This window comes from Hemitrygon akajei, chromosome 4 (genome assembly GCF_048418815.1).
Source record: "Hemitrygon akajei chromosome 4, sHemAka1.3, whole genome shotgun sequence".
Classification (NCBI taxonomy): domain Eukaryota; kingdom Metazoa; phylum Chordata; class Chondrichthyes; order Myliobatiformes; family Dasyatidae; genus Hemitrygon; species Hemitrygon akajei.
In genome coordinates this window covers 154,256,164-154,280,115 of record NC_133127.1, presented here as the reverse complement: position 1 = coordinate 154,280,115, position 23,952 = coordinate 154,256,164, and the positions used below count along the sequence as shown (strand labels likewise).

At 39.2% G+C, this 23,952-nt stretch overlaps 1 protein-coding gene and 1 long non-coding RNA gene across 3 annotated transcripts in view; one reads left to right on the top strand and one right to left on the bottom strand.

The window, feature by feature from the left end:
- The window catches only part of LOC140726813 (probable ribonuclease ZC3H12C), a 90,349-nt gene extending 76,540 nt beyond the window's left edge, over window positions 1-13,809 (bottom strand). Inside the window, exon 1 of one of the 2 annotated variants that reach the window (XM_073043662.1) lies at window positions 13,671-13,809. The gene's annotated coding sequence lies outside the window, so the exon portion shown is untranslated. The remainder of the gene's footprint in view (window positions 1-13,670) is intronic. The other variant, XM_073043663.1, reaches the window with a different exon arrangement.
- A 92-nt stretch (window positions 13,810-13,901) lies between these two features.
- On the top strand, window positions 13,902-19,239 carry LOC140726814 (uncharacterized). The gene is made up of 2 exons (XR_012098733.1): window positions 13,902-14,048; window positions 17,494-19,239. It is a non-coding gene; the product is annotated as an uncharacterized lncRNA (long non-coding RNA).
- Window positions 19,240-23,952: the final 4,713 nt, after the last annotated feature.

Here is a 23,952-nt window from a genome sequence, read left to right as displayed (position 1 = left end):
TTACACCCCATCTATTTTGTCCATTTTATTATGCAAGTTTCTGCCTCCATCAGCCTCCACATTCCAATGAGTTCTAGATTTCAAATATCTGGGTGAAAAACATTGTTCCTCATATCCCATCTAAACCTTTGGCTCCTTATCGTTAACTCACATCCTCAGTTTTAGCACCTGTGCTCTGGGGAAACGTTTCATTCCACCTTTAACTAGGTCCCTCTTAATTTTGTGCAGAGTCTCTGCAGGCTACTGAAGTCCTGACTCTAAATTTGACTTTATGAAAATTTTTTCATAAATTTCTATTAATTTTCATTAGGAAAGTTAATTACAGAAATGTAATGTCTTCACAAATTATGGAATGAGGGTAGCAGCTAGTTAATTCAAAAAGACAACTAGTCTTCAAAAACTATTTACAAGCAACCTCACAATAATCAGACTCCAATGCTTGTTAAGAACGCAAGAGCCGGTTCACTTCAGATCATTTAAGAGAAGGCACTGAATGACACTCATAAAATATTTATCAAACAATGTAACATCCATTGATCATTGAAACTAGCCACTTGATGTAGGTCATTTTCATTCTGTACCATTTACCTTCACAGGGAAAGACAATAAATAAATGCCCCTGTTAATCAACCTTCATTGAAAAAACTTGTTTCTAACTTACAGGATAAAAAATGTCTTATGGACACTCCTCAGGCCTGCCTGTACATAATCAGGAATCCCCCTCAGTGTCTTCTGCTCTTAGGAAAACAAGCCTTGCCTATATACTGTCGCTTCATGACTGAAATGCTCTGTCTCAAGCAAAATCCTCCTGAATTTTTTTCTGCAACCTATCCAAAGCACTGGCATTCTGCAAAGTGCTATAACCAGTACTCTAGCTATGTTTAGTTTAAGGTTATAAATAATCTTTCTGTTCCTACATTCTATGCACTGGCAAATGATGTCTTAAGTTAAAAGTTCAAAAGTAAATTTATTATTGAAGTATGGAAATGTCCCCATATACTACTCTGAGATTCATTTTCTTGCAGGCATTCACAGTGGAACAAAGAAAAAGGATTAATGAAAAACTACACACAAAGAATGACAACCAATGTACAAAACAGCACAATCTGTGCAAATACAAAAAATATTAAGTAAATAAATAAGCAAACAAACTGAGAATGAGTTGTAGAATCAGTCTTAGATGCTATCAGACACTACAGGAGCAGGCCCTTCGGGCCATCTAGTCCATGCCAAACTATTAATTAATCTGTACCTGGACCATATCCCTCCCATTCACGTACCTATCCAAATTTCTCTTAAATGTTGAAATCAAACCCACATCCACTACTTCCTCTGGCAGCTCATTTCACACTCACTACCCTATTAGTGAAGAAGTTCCCCTTCATGTTCCCTTTAAATATTTCACTTCTCACCCATGACCTCTAGTTCTAGTGTCACCCAACAACATCAAAGGAAAAAGCTTATTTAACCTTTCCCTATAACTCAGGTCCTCAATCCTGGCAACATCCCTTAAATTTTCTTTGCACTCTTTCAATTGTATTAACATCTTTCCTGTAGGTAGGTGACCAAAACTGCACACAATACTCCAAATTAGGCCTCACCAATTTCTAACACAATTTCAACATAACATCCCAACCCCTATACTTAATACTTTACTTTATGAAGGCCAATGTTCCAAAAGTTCTCTTTATATCCCTATCTACCTGTGTTGACACTTTCAAGGAATTATGGATCTGTTAAGTCCAGATCCTTCTATTCTGCCACACTCCTCTCCTTGCCATACTGCTCACCAAGCAAATCCTGGTTTCCTTCCAAAGTGCAACACCTCACACTTGTCTGCATTGAATTGCATTTGCCATTTTTCAGCCCACTCTTCTTGTTGGTCCAGATTCTGCTGCAAGCTTTGATAGCCTTCTTCGCCATACACTACATCCCCAATCTTGGTGACATTTGCAAATTTTCTGATGCAGTTTATTTCATTACTATCTAGATCATTGAAATAGTGACAAACAACAACGGATGCAGCACACCACTAGTCACAGGCCTCCAGTCAGAGAAGCAACCATCTACCACTACTCTCTGACTTCTCCCACAAAGCCAAAGTCTAATCCAATTTACAACATTATCTTGAATGCCAAGTGACTGAACCCTCTTGACCAATCTCTCATATGGGACCTTGTCAAAGTCCATGTAGACACCATCCTCTGCCTTGCCATCATCAACTTTCCTGCCAATTTCTTCTAAAAACTCTATAAATTGGTTAGGCATGACCCAGCAGACACAAAGCCATGTTGACTATCCCTACCTAATCAGTCTCTGTCTAACCAAATACTTATATATCCAGTTCCTTACCATACCTTACCCCCTACTGATGTCAGGCCCACTGGCCTACAATTTCCTAGCTTATTCTTAGACCTTTTCTTAAACAGCAGAACATTAGATATCCTCCAATCCCCTGGCATCTCATTCGTGGCTAAAGATGTTTTAAATATCTCTGCTAGCCCCCTGCAATTTCTGCACTAGCCTCCCACAGGGTCTGAGGGAACACCTTGTCAGGCCCTGAGGATTTATCCACCCTAATTTTCCTCAAGCGAGCAAACACCTCCTCCTCCTCTGTAAACTGTATATGGCCTATGACTTCACTGCTGCTTTGCCTCACATCTATAGATTTTGTGTCTGTCTCCCAAGTAAATACAAATGCAAAAAAATCCATTTAAGATCTCCCTAGTCTCTTTCAGCTCCATGCATAGATGACCACTGTGATCTTCCAGTGGACCAATTTTGTCCTTTGCTATCCTTTTGCTCTTAATATATCTGTAGAAGCTCTTGAGATTCTCCTTCACCTTGTCTACTAGAGCAACTTCATGCCTTCTTTTAGCCCTCCTGATTTCCTTAAGTGTTCTCGTGCATTTCTTTTACTCAAGTGCCTCATTTGCTCCTTCCTGCCTATACTTCCTTGCACCTCCTTTCCTTAAACAGGGCCTCAATATTTCTCAAAAACCAAAGTTCCCTAAACCTATTGTCCTTGCCTTTTGTTCTCAGAAGCACATGCAAATTATGTTCTCTCAAATTCATACTTTTGAAGGCCTCCCACTTACCATCTACACTTTTCCCAGAAAACAATTTGCCCCAATTCACACTTGCCAGATAATTTCTGATACCATCAAAATTGGCCATCTAATTTAAATCTCAACCTGAGGACCAGACCTATCCTCTGTAACTATCTTGATAATTACAATCACTAAATGCAAAGTGTCCCCTTATACAAACTTGTGTCTCATTTCCTAATAGGAAATTTAGTATCACACTCTCTCTCTCTCTAGTTGGTACACCTATGCATTGATTAAAGAAATTTTCCTGAATACATTTGACAAAGTCCATCCCATCCAGCCCTTTTATAGTAAAGGAGTCCCAGTCAGTCCACATTTGTCAGTGTGGAAAGTTAAATTCACCTATCATCAAAACCTTATGTTTCTTGCAACAGTCTGCAATCTCTTGACAGATTTATTTCTCTAAATCCCATGGACTGTTTGGCAGTCATCCCTTTCTTATTCTCCAGTTCCACCCACATAGCCTTAGTAGAAGAGTTCTCCAGTCTGTCCTGTCTGAGCACTACCAAGACATTTCCCCTGACTAGAAATGCTACCCCTCACCCTTTAATCTCTCCCATTCTATCACATAAAACATTGATTTGCCAGTCCTGTGTCTCCTGCGACCAAGTCTCACTAATGGCTACAATGTCATAAGTCCTTGTGCTGATCCATGCCCTAATCTCATCCACCTTTCCTACAAAACTCCTGCAATGAAATGTACATAACACAGAAAATCACTCCCACTATGCTGAATCTTTAGATTCCTCTGTCTTTGTATGTAGGTTTAACAACATCTTTCCCAGAACTACTCCACTAACTGCTCTGATGCTCTGATGCTCTGGTTCCTATTCCCTTGCAACTCTAGTTTATCCAACTCTAGCTTAAGTCACTAGCTCCTCTGGAAAAACACGTATTAAGCCTTGTTAACCCATCAAATATAGTATTTTTCAAAAGTATTTGAACTAATAAGAGGGGCAAGAATGGAGAAAAAGAATGGAAATAAAAAAGCAACACTGCGGAGCCTGCGGTCAAGAGGAGTGCAGCGAGCGGCTCTCCTGCCCGACCACGTGCTAGCGAGGTGGACGCTGGGCCTCATTCAGGTGAAGCAGCAAATATGATCGAAATTTTGAAAGAGATAAGAGAGTTCCAGAAAGATATAAAACAGCAGCTACATGATATTAAGTCAGAGCTCGCCAACGTCTATCAAAAAATAGCGGTGGCAGAGACTCGAATTGAGAAGGTGGAAGATCTCGTTCAAAACGTGGAACGGATACTAAATAAGACAATAAAAATATTAAATCAACAATAAGGTAAACTGCTTGACTTGGAGGGAAGATCATGGCAGAAAAATATCAGAATATACAATGTTCCCGAAGGAGTGGAGGGCTTGTCTATGACAGAGTTTGTTGGAAAGTTGCTGTGCGACGCGCTGGAGCTTCCCTCGACTATGGAGCTGGAAATCGAGAGAGCGCATCGTGCGCTCGTCCCAAGGCAGAGCAGATAAGCCACGCTCAATAATAATTAAATTCCTTCCATACAGTACCAAGGTGGAGATTCTACAAGGGGCTTGGGGTAAGAAGAGGGTGTTTTTAGACGATAAATTAATATATTTTGACCAAGATTACCCCCCCCCCCCCGTGGTCCTGCAGAAACGTAAAGAATACTCTGAAGTAAAGCGAATATTAAAACAAGGAAAGATTGGATTTCAAACTCCATACCCTGCTAAACTTCAAATGTTTTATGAAGATGGGATACAGCTGTACCAGATATTGGAAAAGGCGAATACAGACATGAAGGCCAGAGGGTTGCCCATCAGCATGATCAAACCGAGGGAAAGCCTGGCAGAGGAATTATCCCGCTCCGCTTGGGAAATAGTGCGAGAATCGAGAAGGCAGGAGACGGGAGGAGACCGAAAGAAGTATATCAGGAAGAGACTGGGAGTTTTCCAAAGACAGCTCTCACCTCCTCCAGAAGAGCCATAAGGTTTAGCTAACTTTAAAAATGTTGAGAAGCTAAACGGAAGCAAAAGTAGACGGTGATCTATCTATCTCAAGAAATACTTATTATAATGTGGATTTTATATTACTTAGTTGTTATTCTTTATTCACTCACTTACTCCTTTTTCCCCACCAAAATAGGAATATATATAAGTGTATGTATGTAATGTGTGTGTGTGTGTGTGTGTGTGTGTGTGTGTGTGTGTGTGTGTGTGTGTGTGTGTGTGTGTGTGTGTGTGTGTGTGTGTGTGTGTGTGTGTGTGTGTATATATATATATATATGTATGGAGTACACAGGGAAATATTTTCTGTGTAATGGATTTGTTTATTGACTTTTATGAATACTGCAATGGGAGCCCTCAACTCACAAGTAGGAGGGGTTATCCCCCACAGATAGACATTTCCTCTGGCTCAACGCCTCATCTACCAGAGACCTCAGCCTTGGAATCACACATATGTTGCCATTTTTGTTATTATTTGCATTTCTTGGTTCTTATTTGTTCAAGGAGTAGATCGATTAAGTTTTATTCTGCTAATTTCAATGATACATTGACAAATACAGATGGCTAAGGACAAAGTAAAATTCATTTCTTTTAATGTCAATGGGCTATTAAATCCAATCAAATGTAATAGAATTTTATCCAAAATGAAAAAAGAACAAGCCCATGTAGTAAATTTACAGGAAACTCATTTAAGTGATAATGAGCAAAGAAAACTACAGAGAATGGGCTTCACATTTGTTTTTCTCCTCATATAAATCAGGACAAGAAGAGGAGTTGCTATTCTTATCTCAAGTAAGCTAAATTTTGAAAAAGTATTCAAAATGGGAGATAAAGAGGGCAGATATATTCTGGAAAGGGGGAATATAGATGGAAATTCAGTTACTCTATTGAATATATATGCACCCCCAGGAAGTGATATTGGTTTCTTTCAGAAAATTACTGATATTATGGTAGCAGAAACAGAAGGTCTCCTGATATGTGGGGAGACTTAAATTTACAATTACAACCAAACTTAGACTCTTCCAATAGAAAAACCTATGAAACAAAATCCTTACATTAGAAAGTTAATACACTTTTTGAGGACGTTGGTTTAATTGATATATGGAGGGACTTTTTCCCCAAAAGAAGGGATTACACTCATTATTCTGTTCCCCATTCTGTGTATACAAGAATAGACTATTTCATAACATTTGGAAAAGACAAAGACAAAATAAACACCTGTGGAATTGGGACAATAGATGTAAGCGGCCATGCACCTATATATTTATCTGCTGATTTTGACCTACAACCAAAGAATACTATTTGGAAACTAAATTCAAGCCGACTCAATGATCCGTACTTTAAGGAACAAATTAAAAAAGAAATTGGTCTCTACTTAGAATTTAATGATAATGGAGAGGTTTTACCTCCCATTTTATGGGATACTCTGAAGGCTGTCTTAAAAGGGAAATTTATAGCGATATCTTCATATAGGAAAAAAATAAGGAATAAGACATTAGAGGAATTACAAAATAGGCTGAAGGAACTAGAGGATAAACACAAATTGAATTTGGCACAGGATACATTAGGGGAAATTTTAAAAAATAGGAATGAAATTAACAGTTTGGCTATGCAAGAAATCAGGAAAAATTTAATGTTTCTGAAACAGAGACATTATGAAAGTGGATCGAAGTCTATGAAAATACTGGCGTGAAAACTGAAAACAAAAGACAGCAGAAAATACAATTCATAGAATTAGGGACCCAAGAACGAAAATGATAAAAAATAAACTAAGTGAAATTCAAGAAGCTTTTGAAGTGTTTTACAAAACTCTATATTCCAAAGTTCCAGGGGGAAGCATAACCCAAACTGACACCTTCTTGAATTCTCTAGTTACCCACTTTAAGCGAAGAACAAAATAGAACGATGACTGCTGACATAACTGAAGTTGAACTAAAAGCTGCAATTAGTAGGCTTAAATTAAGCAAGTCACCAGAATCAGATGGGTATACGGCAGAGTGGTACAAAGAATTTAAAAATGAGTTAATTCCTGCTTTACTCCTCACACTGAACTGGGCTCTAAAAAAGGCCCAAATGCCACCCAGTTGGAAGGAAGTGATAATCTCAGCTATACTGAAAGAAGGCAAGGATAAAATGGAATGTGGGTCATTTAGACCAATATCCGTTCTTAATGTAGATTATAGATTATTTACCTCCATCATGGCCAAACGATTAGAGGAGTTTCTACCCATACTGATACGTAACGATCAGACAGGTTTTATATGACAACGCCAAACACGACAATATACGAAGGACACTTCACATTATGAATCATATACAAAAAAATAAAATCGAAGCAATAGTGATAAGCGTGGGTGCTGAAAAGGAATTTGATTCGGTTAATTGGAATTTTCTTTACAGAGTTTTACATAGATTTGGTTTCCAAGACACAATTATTAAAACTATACAGACACTATATGACAACCCTACTGCTAGGATTAAAATCAATGGATATTTATCAAATAGTCTTACCCTAGAAAGGGGCATGAGACAGGGTTGTGCATGGTCACCGCTACTCTTCACATTATACTTAGAACCATTAGCTCAATACATCAGACAAAATTAAGATATCAGGGGAATTACTGTTAAAGGGACAGAGCATAAATTGGCTTGTTACGCAGATGACATTTTGATCTATCTAGGGCAACCAACATACTCTTTACCTAAATTGATGCAATCCTTTGAACAATGTGGTCAATTATCAGGATACAAGATCAACATAGATAAAACCCAATTACTTTCATATTACTATAGCCCCACCAAGAGAAATTGAAAGTAGATATCCCTGGGCATGGCAAACAGAGTCTTTCAAATATTTGGGCATCATTATGCCAAAAGATTTGGCAAAATTATCAGAATGTAATTATCAGCCTTTATATAAAAAAATTAAAGAAGATATGGCAAGGTGGAACCTGATTCCTTTTTTCAGTCTCAGTTCAAGGATTGAGTCTATTAAAATGAATATACTGCCCAGGCTGTTATATCTCTTTCAGACCCTACCAACAGAGTTTAATCAAAATCAATTCAATGAATGGAACAAGATGTTATCAAGGTATATCTGGCAGGGTAGAAGGCCTAGAGTTCATCTCAAAACTTTGCAATTAGCAAAGGAAAAGGGGGGGATGGGGCCTATCTTCTCTTAGAGATTATTATTTTGCAGCACAGTTGAGAGCTATGATATATTGGTGCAACCCATCATATGACGCACAATGGAAAAACATTGAGGAGCGGGTACTTCCCATCCCCATACAAGCAATTTTGGCTGATAACAACCTGCAAAGGTATATAAATACTATTGATAACCCATGGGTGAAATTGACTCTTAAAATATGGAAAACTGCTATAAAAGAATATAATCTAGAGGGAGATATTGCAATTCTTAAATGGTGTGCATATGACTCGGATTTTACACCAAATAAACTGGATGCTAGATTTAAGGACTAGACAGCTAAATGAATAACAGTTCTTTGCAACATAATGAAAGAAGGAACACTGTTCAGTTTTGAAATGCTTAAAGAGAAACGCTTATTAGAAAAACAAGATCTTTATCGATATTTACAGATGCGACAATATGTTAATAAGACACTTAAAAATGTAACCAAGGCAAGTACATGCTTGATAGACCTATTTAGAAAAGCATATAATTCAGATAATGGTAGTAGAATCATTTCAAGCACGTATAAGGGGTTGTCAAATCTTAAAACACATTTGACTTCATACATTAAAACAAAATGGGGGAAGGAAGGAGGAATAATTATATCTGACAAAGAATGGACAATAATATGGAGGTACCAATGGAAGTGTGCCAGTTCACAGAAATGGAGGGAGTTTGGATGGAAAAACTTGATAAGATATTTTATTACACCCTCCCAGAAATCCCATTATGATAGTAACCTCCCTGTTTGCTGGAGAAATTGTGGAAATCAAAATGCAAATCATTATCATATTTTTTGGGACTGCCCTGTTATCAAAGACTATTGGAGGGGGATACACAATGCCCTACAAGACATCTTTAAATGTGAAATACCCTTAGAGAGTAAGACCATATATTTTGGATATATCCCTCAAGAATGGTTGAAAAGAGATAAATATTTAATGAATATACTGTTGGTGGCTGGTAAAAAGACTTTTACTAGGAAATGGTTATCACAGGAGAGCCCAACTTTAAATGCATGGATGGAAATTACAATGGACATTTACAAAATGGAGAAGATAACAACATCTGTTAATCATAAGCTGGAACAATTTGATTCATACTGGGAAAATGGTTTAACTAGATAATGCCTCATAGGCTTGATTTTATCCTCACAAATCAATGAATATGTTGTAAAAAAAATTCACTCCCTACCTATACATAGTTTTTTTCCTTTTGCTTGTTTTTTCTCTCCACTCTTTTCTATAAGTGTATACTTCAGATAAATACTATGTGGACATTTATATGATTTCTATGTATAATGTCTGAAATACATCTTATGGAAATGTTTGTTTGATGATGAACTTCAATAAAAAAAATTACAAAAAAGAATGATATGAACACGATCCGAGATGTCCCAACCCTGGCACCAGGAGAAATCAACCATGTAGAAATTTCAATCTCTCCTGTTTCCCTAGCTCATGAATCCCTTATCACTAAAGCTTGCTTCTTCTCCCCCCTTCCCTTCTGATCCACAGAGACTGACTCGGTGCCAGAGACCTACCGCTGTGGCTTTTCTCTGATGGGACATCCTCCCCAACAGTATCCAAAGTGGAATACCTGAATGGCCACAAGGGCTAACTATTCCCTTTTACCCTCCTGATGGTTACCAATTACTGGTGCCCTGCATATAACTACCTTCCTGTATGTCCTGTCAATCAACCCCTCAGCTTTCCGAATGATCTGGAGTTCATCCAACTTCAGCTTCAATTTGTTGCAGCTCCCTGCCTTCCCACATCCTACAACAAGCATTCCAGTATCTGCTTGGCATCCCCACTGCTCTGTTATGACAAAAAAAAATCTCCTACAGAGAGCCTTTGCCTCTCCTCACTGATGCCTCTATGAGCCAAAGCCTGAACTGTCTACTCTAACACTGGCCCACTCACACAATGACATCACCTTGAAAGTGAGTCCACAGGTTGTGGAATTAGTTCAGAGTTGAGGTGAGTGAAGTTATACAGATTGTTTCAGGTCCACAATGGTTGGATGGTAATAACTGTTCCTCAACTGGTGGTGTAGGACTGGACCCAAGGCTCCTCAATCTCCTTTGCTTTGGCAGCTGTGAGAAGAGAGCATGGCCTGGATGGTGGGGGTCATTGATGGTGGATGCTTCCTACTTGTGGCAGTGCTCAATGTAAATGTGCCTATCCTATGATGTACTGGACTGTATCCACCACATTTTTGTAGGTTTTACCTTTCTTGGACATTGGTGTTTCCATACCAGGCCATGATGTAACCAGTCAGGATACTCTCCATTGTGCATCTATAGAAGTTTGTCAAAGCTTTTAGATGACATGTTGAATCTGCTCAAAGATCTACTTCTAAGAGAGGCACTGTTGTGCCTTCTTTGTATCCTCTAATAAGGCGAAGAAATTTAAAGTTACTGACCCTCTCCACCTCCAATCCTCTAATGAGGACTGGCTCATGGGCCTCTGGTTTCTTCTTCCTTTAGTCAATAATTACCTCTTTGGTTTTATTTACATTGAGTGAGAGGGGGTGCTGTTGTGGCACCATTCAACCAGATTTTCAATCTCCCTCCTATATGCCAATTCATCACTGCATTTGATTCTATCAACAAGGTCAATTATATTGCAAGCCTTCTTTAATATCTTATTTCCTTGTGCTGCCACCTTCAGGGTCTTGGACTTGTAAATGAAAACCTTTCCATCTTCAATACTTCTTCACTTATTGGTCTTCTCCAAGAACAACATCTCACATCTATCAAGATTAAATTTCACCTGCCATTGCTATGTTATCTTCTCAATTGATCCACTTCCCCAAATTCTCAATTATAGTTTCCTTCTTCCTGATGAATATGGATGAGAATAAATAATTTTAAGACCTCGCCTACATCCTTTGATTTCATGCACAGATTGTCACTATATTCCCCAATGGATCCAACTTCTTTTGTTGGTAACCCTCCTGTCCTTATACTTAAAAGAATGTTTTGGGAATTTACTTAATCATGTGATGTTTTAATTCTCTCTTTCTCCTCCCCCTAATTTTTTTTTGGTAACTCAACACCCCCCCCCCCCCCTTCATTTTCTATGTTCTGAAGCTGTAATTGGAACAATAACATTGATGGTTGGAGTAAACATACAAGCAACACTGGCTCATTCCAATATAACTCGGAGTCCTGCCATGTGCAGAAGTTCGCTGATGACACGGCCATAGTGGGGTGTGTCAGGAATGGACAGGAGGAGGAGTATAGGAAACTGATACAGGACTTTGTGATATGGTGCAACTCAAACTACCTGCGTCTCAATATCACCAAGACCAAGGAGATGGTGGTGGACTTTAGGAGATCTAGGCCTCATATGGAGCCAGTGATCATTAATGGAGAATGTGTGGAGCAGGTTAAGACCTACAAATATCTGGGAATACAGTTAGACGAGAAGCTAGACTGGACTGCCAACACAGATGCCTTGTGCAGGAAGGCACAGAGTCGACTGTACTTCCTTAGAAGGTTGGCGTCATTCAATGTCTGTAGTGAGATGCTGAAGATGTTCTATAGGTCAGTTGTGGAGAGCGCCCTCTTCTTTGTGGTGGCGTGTTGGGGAGGAAGCATTAAGAAGAGGGACGCCTCACGTCTTAATAAGCTGGTAAGGAAGGCGGGCTCTGTCGTGGGCAAAGTACTCGAGAGTTTAACATCGGTAGCTGAGCGAAGGGCGCTGAGTAGGCTACGGTCAATTATGGAAAACTCTGAACATCCTCTACATAGCACCATCCAGAGACAGAGAAGCAGTTTCAGTGACAGGTTACTATCGATGCAATGCTCCTCAGACAGGATGAAGAGGTCAATACTCCCCAATGCCATTAGGCTTTACAATTCAACCGCAAGGACTTAAGAACTTTTTAAAAGCTATTATTAATGCTTTTTGAGATAGTGATTTAGATGCATATCATATTTTTTACTGAGTTAAGTATTGTATGTAATTAGTTTTGCTACAACAAGTGTATGGGACGTTGGAAAAAAAGTTGAATTTCCCCATGGGGATGAATAAAGTATCTATCTATCTATCTCATTCAGGAACAGAGGCAAAATGAGAGAGATGTAGATGTTGGCATCCAAATATCGGCATCATCCCACTCACTATTAATTGTAATACAGATGATATATTACTTATTTTTGGCAACATAATCAACATAGAAATGAGCCAAAATACCTATCATAAGTTGAATTTAAAACAGTATTATGCATTACTTAAGATTTTTAAGCATTCTTTCAGATCAAAGTACAGGAAGGAATAGGCTCAACCTCAGCATCATTTACCACAGAAAGCATTTGCCAAAACATGAAAACTTCTACTTGTAAAACTAAACAGAAGCATTGAAACTTTGCTATTGAGTTTAAGAAGAACTTGACAGAAAAGCAGATGACTGAAGTTTACTATTTTCTTCAAATAATTCCTAAATTGTGACCAAAGCACCTATCCCTGTCATGAGAAAATCCACTTAATCATATTCTTTGCTTTCTATCTAATATTCAAATTTCAATTCAAATTAGACTCAATTCTATGTGGTCTAACCATGTTGACCACCGTCTTGTGCAGAACCTTATCAAACATTCAAACATACCACATCCACTGGTTCTACTAGTTACCTCCTCAGAGATCTCCAGCAGATTAATCAGAAATTGTTTCCTTTCATAAATGTGCACTAACCCTGCTCAATCCTTTACATTGTTACACCATGAAAATGTTCTATTATTGCATCTTTCACTACACATTTCAGTTTTACCATTAGAGTTTAGAACAGTGGTTCTGTTGTGTCTCTTGTTGCTTTAAGTAACAAATTACAGTAACAAATTTCAGAGTCTATAGCATTTTTAATTGACTATGTCTTGTCTGTTTCAAGACTCTTAAGTTAACAAATTTCACGTCACATGCCGGTGATAATAAACTTGATTCTGAAATAAAATAAAACCTTTAGAATGGGAAATTTGAAATGAAAACAAAATACCGGACAAACTCAGAGATCAGGCAGCGTCTGTGGAAAGAGAAACAGTTAACGTTTCATCTCGAAGATATTTTATCAGGATCAAGGGCAGATTAGCTTTCAACATCAACTTGTTTAGGAACTATTTTTGGGCTAATACTAATTTCCTTCAGTTTCCCGTTCTCACTGATACATTATTATTTCTGGCAGGATTTGTGTTTGTTGTTTTTCTCTCTCTGTGAAGATAAGCACAAATTAGTTAAGTCCTCTGCCATTTCCTGGAGAAGGGCCTGTTGTTAAAGTACTGGAGAAGTGATGAAAGCTTTCTATTCCCCTCTTATTTGCCATAGCAACGCCCGACCCGGAGTAAGAGCAAGACGGCTGCACACAAGCTAGCGCTCACACTCACCGCGCCGAACGTGCCCGGCGATTGGAGCAGCCGCCCGCAGGTTCACGCCGACGGCTCCGGCTTCGAGCTGCAGGCCGAAGATGGAAGCCGACGATGTGCTTTCCGGCGAACCGCCCGTAGGCTTGCTTCCTCCTCGTCCATCTTCTCCCTGCCAGCGGCGAGCACAGCCGGTCTGATCCGGCGCGGAGCGGGCGGTTCGCGAGGTCGGGCGGCGGTCTCGCGAGCGGGCTGCTCTGCCGTCCCGAGGCCCGGGGCTGGGGCTGGGGCTGGTGCCACCTGCAGCCGAAGTGGGGCCGGTGCAGACTGCCCGCTCGGCCCAGTTCCTTTCATCACCACGTCGTTCACATGTGTTGAAAAAATCTGAAACGGCCGCGAGCCGTAAGTAGAATGTTTCTTTAGTCCTGCGGTTGAGTTCAAACCGTAATGAGAAGCGAATACTGGAAATGCTCAGCGGGTTGGTAAGCACGTTAGTCAGAGTGAGTTTCCAATGCAAAGATTACATCGCAAACGTTAGCATGATTTTTGTCTTTTACATACAATGCGCGATCAGTTGTATCTTTCCAGTATTTATACTTATATGTTGAAGTATAAATACTATGATTTGGGTGGAGTGATGAAAATGAGAATGACCTGAATTTGCGGTGTGGAGCAGAACATTGGCACCAAAGTTAGAAAGGACGCGATTGATACTTAGTGCAGAATAAAATAAGGACAAGTGACTTTTGGGTGAGAATGAGAAGCTCTTGAAGAGTGGAAAATGTGAGAATGGCAAAGGGAACTCAAAACATTTGAACATAAAAAGCGGCAACAGGCTATTACATCAATCAAAACTGCTCTACTAATCAACAATATCATCTGTATCAAACTCCGGCCCTGTCTCTTCATCTCCTGATTCCCGTGGTATCCAAAAAATTATTAGTCTTTGTGTGTGTTGCTCAAGATCTCCAGCATCTGCAGAATCTTTTGTATTTATCTTTCTTTGGCTTGAATTCATTCACTTACTGAGTTCTAAGCAGAGAATTCTAATAATTTACTATAATTCCCAGAAGAACATTTTGGTTATTTTAATCTCAAGACCTATTTGTCAGAAAGAAGTGATTTGCTGTACCCTATCTGCAGCTGAAAATCGATTAGGACAGTTAGAAGAGCATCTAATTGATACATACAGTAGGTTCAAAAGTCCAAAGTAAATTCATAATCAAAGTACATATATGTCACTATATACAACCCTAAGACTCATTTTCTTGCGGGCAAACTCTAAATCCAGTAACTGTAATTGAATCAATGAAAGACTGCACCAATAGAGTGGACAACCAGTGTGGAAGACAACAAACTGTGCAAATACAAAAAAGAAAAAAAAAGGAATACTACTACTACTAATAAATAATACAAAGTCAAAGTAAATATAATATCAAAGTATATACCCAGAATACAACACTGAGATTCATCCTCCTGCAAGCAGCTACAAAACAAAGGAACACCATGGAACCCATTCAAGAAAACATAGAATACCCACACACAAAGAAAAAGAACGAATTGTGTAAATGGCAAAAAGTGTGTGAACTACACATAGAAAATCAAGCATCAAACCCATAGTATATTCGGTTTAGTTCAGTATAGCCCTGTGCCGCTAGCCAATGCAAGCTACAGGGTCATTCTTAAATATTGAGAACATGAAACGAAGAATCCTTGAAAGTGGGTCCTTAGGTTGTGGGAACAGTTCAGTGATGGGGCAAGTGAAGATGGGTGAAGTTATCTCTTGTAATTCAAGAACCTGATGGCTGAGACTAGTAACGGTTCCTGAACCTGGTAAGGTAAATCCTGAGGCTCCTGCATCTTCTTCCTAATGGCAGTGGCGAGAAGAGAGCATGACCTGGTTGGTGGGAGTCTCTGATTTTGAATTCCTATACTAAACTGCCTTACATAATTAAATCATCCTCAAAGAACTTTCAGCCTTCTATGCACATAGTTGTGTAGGGCATTAACAAATAATCTGACCGTGCAACCACAGATTGTTGCAGAAAATAATCCATGTATTTTGGAGGAAGTATTAAAGTTTCTCCATCATCATCATGTGGAAAGTAGGCAGTTTACTTGTGCATTAGCACAGCCAGGAATGGTGTGTCTTAAATTTGAAGGTGAGTATTAGCAGCCCAAATGTTAAAGACAAATGTAATGCTATAATGAGAACCAAACATCCAGACAATATCACAATGTTTCACTCTTGGAATGATTAACTGTTATTCCAGCTTCATGTCTAACCTAATAATGGTGCTAACTTCATTGTATCTTAAGAATGAGAAATTGGAGTAATGTGCAACAAAAAAAATTAATAAATGCAAGCACATCTTAAATAAAAAAATATGTGCTGGATCACTCAGAACAAAAGCCTTAATAAAAGAATAAGATATGAGAATGATCCCAGAAATGAAACGGTTAATGTATGAGGCACATGCGATGGCTCTGAGCATGTACCTGCTTGAATTCAGAAGAATGAGGGGGATCTCATCAAAACCTACCAAATATTGAAAGGTCTAGATAGAGTGGATGTGGAGAGGATGTTTCTAATAGTAGGTGGGTCTATAATCAGAGGGCACTGTCTCAGAATGGAAGGATGTGCTTTAAAACAGAATTTCTTTGGTCGGAGGGTGGTGAATCTGTGGAATTCATTGCCACACATGGCTGAAGAGGTCAACTTCTTGGGTATATTTAAAGCGGAGGTTGATAGGTTCTTGATTACTAAAGACGTCAAAGGTTATGGGTTGATGGCAGAAGAATGAGGTTAGTGGGGGGGGGAGGGGTAATAAATAAATCAGGCATGATTGCTGGAGCAGGCTTGATAGGTCAAATGCCCAAATTCTGCTCCTATGTCCTATGGTCATAAGATGATTCAAGTTATATAGCACTAGTGCTATTATCAACCATGTTATGAATTTTATTTAGAAAGTTCCCTTTATTATTTGCCTCATTCATTAAATAAGCATCACTGGGAAGGAAGCCATTATCTTCCATGTGACGAAAAATCATTGATTCCTAATGGGATGTTTCCTGGTGGCAGATTTACTTTCATAGGGTGAATATACAATTGAATATCATTTATCAAATTAAGATGTAATTACAAACTCAAGATGCTCTGTTCAGATCATTGCATGAATTTTCTGCTATGGGTAGAGAGTGCAAGATTTTCAAACTGAAGTTTAGAGCTGATGAGTTCCAGGTCACTGCTACCACTACTGGCCAGGTGACTCAGCAAGTATACAGGTACAGCATAGACATGCCTATAATGAAGACTTATGAAATATTCTTCAATTTCGCACTTGAATTGTCAAACATACCGGTGTTGTTTGAAATGGGAATGCTGAGTCACTATTTCAAGCATTCTCAGGAAGAAGTACCTGAGATGAGCTATATTCAAAACATAATCTTCAACATGAAAGCTGCTGCCAGAAGTTTTGCTTATTGAATGAATATTGGGAGAGACTTGGAAGAAGTAGCCTCAGTATGTAAATTGTTCCAAGAAGTTAAAGCAGTATCATACAAGACATCAATACAACCATGGAAAGAAACGGATTATTCAATTATTCCAATGAGTTCATGTCAGTTTTATTTTCAGTGCATACTTGAAATATATTGAAATTGGAAATAGTGACACTTTTTATAACATTGGAATGTACCGTTGATAAGTTCAGATAGACTAGTCCTATGCATGAATACAAACATGATAAGTGCCGGACAATAAATCACAGTGCACATTGATTGAGAGTATTATGCAGTGTCATGGCATCAAACATTCATTGATTTTTCTGTATAATTCTCCTTCCAGGGAAGTGACAGAGAGTTATGTAGCTGCATTAAATAAAGCCCTGAAGAAGCAACTGTTTCAAGATTTTTTGAGCTTCATAATGAATCATCAACTGGTTAACTTGTGGTTTAAGTACTATACAATATATTCTTCAGCAGGAATTTTTTCTGCTCCAGCAACCTTTTTGTTTTTCAGTTACTGATGATCTCATGAAACTCTTACTGGCTGGGGTAATGCCAAGATTGTAGTGAATTATGTGCTGCCAAGAATTCTTGCTTTAAAGAAGACGCCTTTGAAGTACTTCCTCCAGTCGATGACTTCTCAGTCCTCTCTTCAGATCTTAAGTCTTATCTGGGGGAGTTCTTGAATATTTGATAACTTTGACAACATTCTAAAATCCATGTATATTGTGGTTGCTATGCCTCCTGCACTCTTTCCACCAACCTTCATTCAAGTTGTGACTTTTCAAAACCCAAGGATTTTCATGTGTAAGGTACAGTTGGCTTTTGACCTTCATGAAGATATATTTAAGATAAAGAAATCACTAATCACAATGATGAAGTTATGAAAGGTGATAAATTCTAGGCATGTTAGCCTGACTTCAATGGTTGGTAAGATGTTAGAGTCCATTTTTAAGGTTTTGGTTTTAAGATACTTGTAGGCACACGATAAAATAGATGGAAGCCAGCTTGGTTTCCTTAATTGGTTTCTGGACTAATTTAGAAATTGAAGGTGCAAAAGGACTTGGGAGACCTAGTGCAGGATTCTCTAAAGATTAACTTGCAAGTTGAGTCATTAGTAAGGAAGGCAAATACAATGTTAGCATTCATTTTGAGGGGTCTAGAATATAAAAGCAAGAATGTAATGCTGAGATTTTACTGGGTCAGGCCATAAATGGAGTATAATGAACAATTTTAGGCTCATATCTAACAAAGGATTTCCTGGTATTGGAGAGGATCCATAGGAAGTTTACTAGAATGACTCTGGGAATCAAATGGTTAATGTTTAAGAGGCACTTGATAGCTTTGGGCCTGTATTTACTTGACTTTAAAAAAAAATGAAGGTGGGGGGGGGGGTCTAATTAAAACCTACTAAATATTGAAAGGCCTAGATAGAGTGGATGTTGGAGAGGATGTTCCCAGTGGAGGGAGGGTCTATAACCAGAGGGCATAGCCTCAGAATAGAAGGATGTCCTTTAAAATAGAGATGAGGAAGAATTTCTTTGGTCAGAATGTGGTGAATCAGTGGAGTTCATTGCCACACATGGCTGTGGAGGCCAAGTCATTAAATTTATTTTAAGTGGATGTTGATAGGTTATTGATTAGCAAGGGTGTCGAAGGTTACAGCGGGAAGGCAGGAGATTGGGGTTTAGAGGGAAAATAAATGAGCCATGACCAAATAGCAGAGCAGACTCGATGGCACAAATGGCCAAATTCTACTCCTTTATCTTGTGGTCTTAACCTTTAGGAAATCTTGCACCAGTACACCCAAGTTTCATTGCAACTCCAATTTCCTGTTTAGAATTTGCTTCCCATTTAGAAAGTAGTCTACATGTCTTTCTTCTACCAAGTGCATGATCATGTAGTTCCCTACACTGTATTCCATCTGTCACCTCTTTGTCCATTCTTCTAATCTGTGCAAGTTCTTCCTCAACCCTAATGCATGGTGGAGCAGACTCAATAGGCTGAATGGCCTAATTCTACTCCTATGTTTTAAGGTCTGAGAATGTCTGGAGCATTGTTTACTAAATAAATGTAGCACATTGTATCCTGGAGGCTGCAGCTCATATTCAACTGTGAGTCAGTTGGACCTGGAATTAGAATTGATTTATTGTTGTCACATATACCAAGCTAACCATGAAAAACCTATATATACATGTTATACATACTATTCACACAGATCAAATCTTTACACAGTGCACTGAGGTAGAAAAGATTGCTGATATTAAGTTGACTATCAGTGGTTGCAGGAAATTTAGAAGGGCGATTATCCAATCCAAATCTCCCCACAGACAGGGAGCAATGTGCACAGTATTTCAGAGGAGGCACAATGATGAGTTTATGTACACTAATGCTACTTTATGAATATCGAAAAAGGAAAGAAATTCTAATCATCAGCCTGAAACAGTAATCCTGCTTTGCACTCACAATATTGCCTGACTTGCTGAATATTTTTAGTACATTCTGTTTTTGTTCATGAAATTAAAGCAGTTGGCTCTCCATTCACGGAAGGATGACAAAAGCAAGTATAGTTCTGCCTTTTTACTATTGTTTCTTGATTTTCAAATTACAAGTAAATTTCCATAATATTTACTAAGACATACAAGTATGTTTATAAATAATATTTATATTACTTAAATCATTTTCAAATAATACAGCATACTCTCTGATTTCCAATTTGCCAAGCAGCTTGGTGTCTATTAAAATAGGAATCATGACCTAAATTTACAAAAAGGGAACCAGCCTTTACTCTAACTTTGTGCAATATTGCATCTTAATGCAGGGTAGCTATGAAAGCCATATTAGTCAGCCCATAAAGATCAACATCAGGAATGCTATGTAAGAAGGAGAATGAGCCGATGAGTAGTGGCAAATTGAAAATATCAGACTCAGCAAGATCAACAGAACAGATCAACAAAGCAGAGTGCATAACAGAGATATGCACTCTGAGCAAATTTTCAGTGATGACAGGGTGTGGTGTTGTGGCTAAAAATAGGCCATAATGAAAATAAAACTGTAGCCTTATAAAAGCTACTTTTAATATTTCAGCCAGACCACTAGTTATGACTCCTCAACAAAGCTACAGTCATAGAGAAGTGCAGCACAGAAACAGGCCCTTCAGCCCATCTAGTTAATGCCAAAACCATTTTAAACTGCCTACTCCCATTTACCTGCACTGAGACCATAGCCCTCCAAATCCCTACTATCCATGTACCTGTCCAAACTTCTCATGTTGAAAGCGAGCTTGTATGCATCACTTGTGCTAGCAGCTAGTTCTGTACTGTCTTGACCCTGTGAGTGAAGAAATTCCCCCTTATGTTCTTCTTAAATATGTCACCTTTCACCCTTAATCTATGACCTCTGGTTACAGTCCCACCCAACTGGAAAAAGCCTGCTTGCACTTACCCTATCTATAGCCCTCAATATTTTGTACACCTCTATGAAATCTCAATCTTCTATGTTCTATAGAATACAGTCCTAACATTTTCAATTTTTCCTTATAATTCAGGTCCTCCAGACCCAGCAACATCCTTGTAAATTTTCTCTGCGCTCTTTCAACCTTGTTTACATCTTTCTTTAGGTAGGTGACTAAAACGTCACACGATGCTCCAAATTAGGCCTTGCTAATGTCTTATACAACTTCAACAATAACATCCCATCTTCTGTACTCAATACATTGATTTATGAAGGCCAATGTGCTAAAAGCTTTCTTTATAACCCTATCTCATCCTGAATGCCAAGCGATTGAATCTTCTTAACCAGCCTCCCATGTTGACTTTGTCAAATGCCTTACCAAGGTCCATGTAGACAACATCCACTGCCTTTATCCACTTTCCTGGTGACTTCCTTGAAAAACTCTATAAAATTGGTTAGACATGACCTACCATGCAGAAAGCCATGCTGACTATCCTTAATCAGTACTTGTCTATCCACTACTCATATATCTGGTCCTTGGAATAACTTTCCCACTACTGATGTCAGACTCAATGGCCTATAATTTCTGGGTTTCTGTTTAGAGCCTTTTTTTAAACTGCAAACAACATTGGCTATCCTTAAATCCTCTAATCCTCTGGTACCTCTCCTGTCACAAAGTATGTTTTTTAAATATCTCTGCTAGGGCCTCGGCAATTTCTGCACTTACTTCACATAGGGTCCGAAGGAATACTTTGTCAGGCTCTGGGGATTTATCCACCTTGATTTGCCTCAGGGTAGCAAACACCCTCTCCTTTGTAATCTGACCAGGGTCCATGAAGTTGATGCCAGTTTCCCTTGCTTCTATAGACTCTGTCCATCTCCTGAGTAAATGCAGATGCAAAGAATGCATTTAAGATCTTCCCCATCTGTTTTGGCTCCACACATGGAATACCATTCTGGTCTTTCAGAGGACCAATTTTGTCTCTTCCAATCCTTTTGCTTTTAACATATCTGTAGAATCCCTTAGGATTCTCCTTCACCTTGTCTGCTAGGGCAACTTAATGCCTTTTTTTCTGATTTCTTTCTTAAGTGTTCTCTTGCATTTCCTATACTCCATAAGCACCTCATTTGTTCCTACTTGCCTATACCTGCTATGAACCTCCTTTTATCTCTTACCCAGGGCCTTAATATCTCTTCAAAACCAAAGTTCCCTACACTTGTTATCTTTACCTTTTTATTCTGACAGGCACATACAAGGTTTGTACTTTAAAAATTTCATTTTTAAGGCCTCCCACTTTCCAAGTACACCTTTGCCAGGAAGCGGCCTGCTCCAACCCACATTTGCCATCAAAGTTGGCTTTTCTCCACTTTAGGATCTCAACCCGAGGAGGAGACTTGTCTTTTTGCATATTTACTTTGTAACTAATGGCATTGAAGGCATTGTTGTCACTGGATGCAACATGTTTCCCTACACAAACCTCTGTCACCTGCCCTGGCTCATTCCCTAATAGCAGATCCAGTATTGCATACTCTCTCACTGGGCCTTCTACATGCTGATGTAGGAAATTTTCATAAACACATTTGACAAACTCAATCCCATCTAGTCCTTTTACAGTATGGGATTCCCAGTCAATATGTGGAAAATTAAAATCATCTACTATAACAGCCTAATGTTTCTTGCAACAGTCTGCAATCTCTTTACATATTTGTTCCTCTAAGTCCCTAGGACTTTTGGGTGGTCTGTAATATAGCCCCATTCATCTGGTCATACATTTCTTATTGTGGTGAGAGACCTGATTTCAGCTTTGCTAGCAGTCCTTAGATAAATTGTTAGCTCACTTAGATTTTTGCCAGCAGTCATTTGTTAAGCCACATCTGTAGAAGCAAACCTGAAGATTGCAAACTAATGTCTCTACCAACCCCACCTCTACAATATACTGGTGGTACAGGTCTATCACTACAAAGCTCTGATGTATAGACCAATTGATATTAATGACTATAATATAATTCATAACTTGTAGGTACAGTCTGTCACTGTATAAAACTAGTTAGTGCATGAAATTTGAAAACAAGAGCTGAAATGCTGGGAAGTTGAAATAAAACTCAAAGTTCTACAAATGGCACAGCTTGAAGAGCTGCTGCTTCACAACTCCAGTGATCTGGAGTTGATGCTGAATTCTGGTATCGTCCATGTGGAATTTTCATTTTCCCCCATGAGTGTGTGGGCCGACACATTCACAAAACCAGTTTACCTTGTCGCCAAAAATATGTGGTAACTTCTACTTTACAAAAAGACCACTGGACAACTTGATGGCCAAAAGAGCATCTTTATGTGGGACGGTATTTACAATACAGAGGCTTCCAGGTACCTCGTGCGGCCTGGGTGGAGGAACTATATACAATGCATACTGGGAGTAAAAAGAACGGAAGTAAAGACCTCGCCAACCCCGGATCCCACCTCTTGCTACCAACAGCTCCCCGATTAGTATTAACTTACTTTTAATAATACTCACATTACAACATTTCTCCCCCTTTAAAATCTAACATTCCCCAAATATAGAAAAACTGGGAAATAAAAACAGTGGTATCATTAGCAACAGGTTACCAATACAAAAACACCTAAAAAACATGGCAAATTCAACATTCAATCTAACAACAAAAGAAACTATCCAATCAAAGATTCAGTCTGTCAGGAGGTTTGTGAGGGCGCTGCGATCTACGCACTACCCCCGGTGACCCAGCAGGCACCGCTGGTGAGGATATTTTGGGTGGATCTAGTGTTGGGGACACAAGAGGGGTCTGTGTGTCTGCGTGAGAATGTCCATCCTCTTCAGGGGACTCTGCCCCCTCTGCCAGTGTGTCTCCCTCTAGCAAAGTCACTGGTGGTCATGCTTCCCCAGTAGTCTGTCTCACCACTGGAAACTCCATGGAACTGTCTACCTCTGAGCCGGAATCATGACGTAGGCGCACATGGTCCTGATGTCTGCAGAAAACATGCCAGCTTAACAACATAGGAGACTGGACCACTCTGCTTAAGAATAACACCAAGTAGCCATTGCTGATTGTTTCTCACATAGACATTGTCATCCGGTTCTAACTGTCTGTCTCATGCATGTTGATCATGTCCGTCCTTCTGCTTTTCCTGCTTTCTCTCCACTTTTGCCTTCATGTCTGGGTGCAGCAGGTCCAATCTTGACTTAGGCCTATGCCCCATCAGCATCTCTGCTGGAGTGTGTGCAGTTGTAGTCTGTGGCGTGAGGTGGTCTTTCAACAGGAAACGTGAAAGCCAGGTACTAAGAGAGTCCCCTGTCATCTGCTTCAGGCCTTCCTTCACTGTCTGAACAGC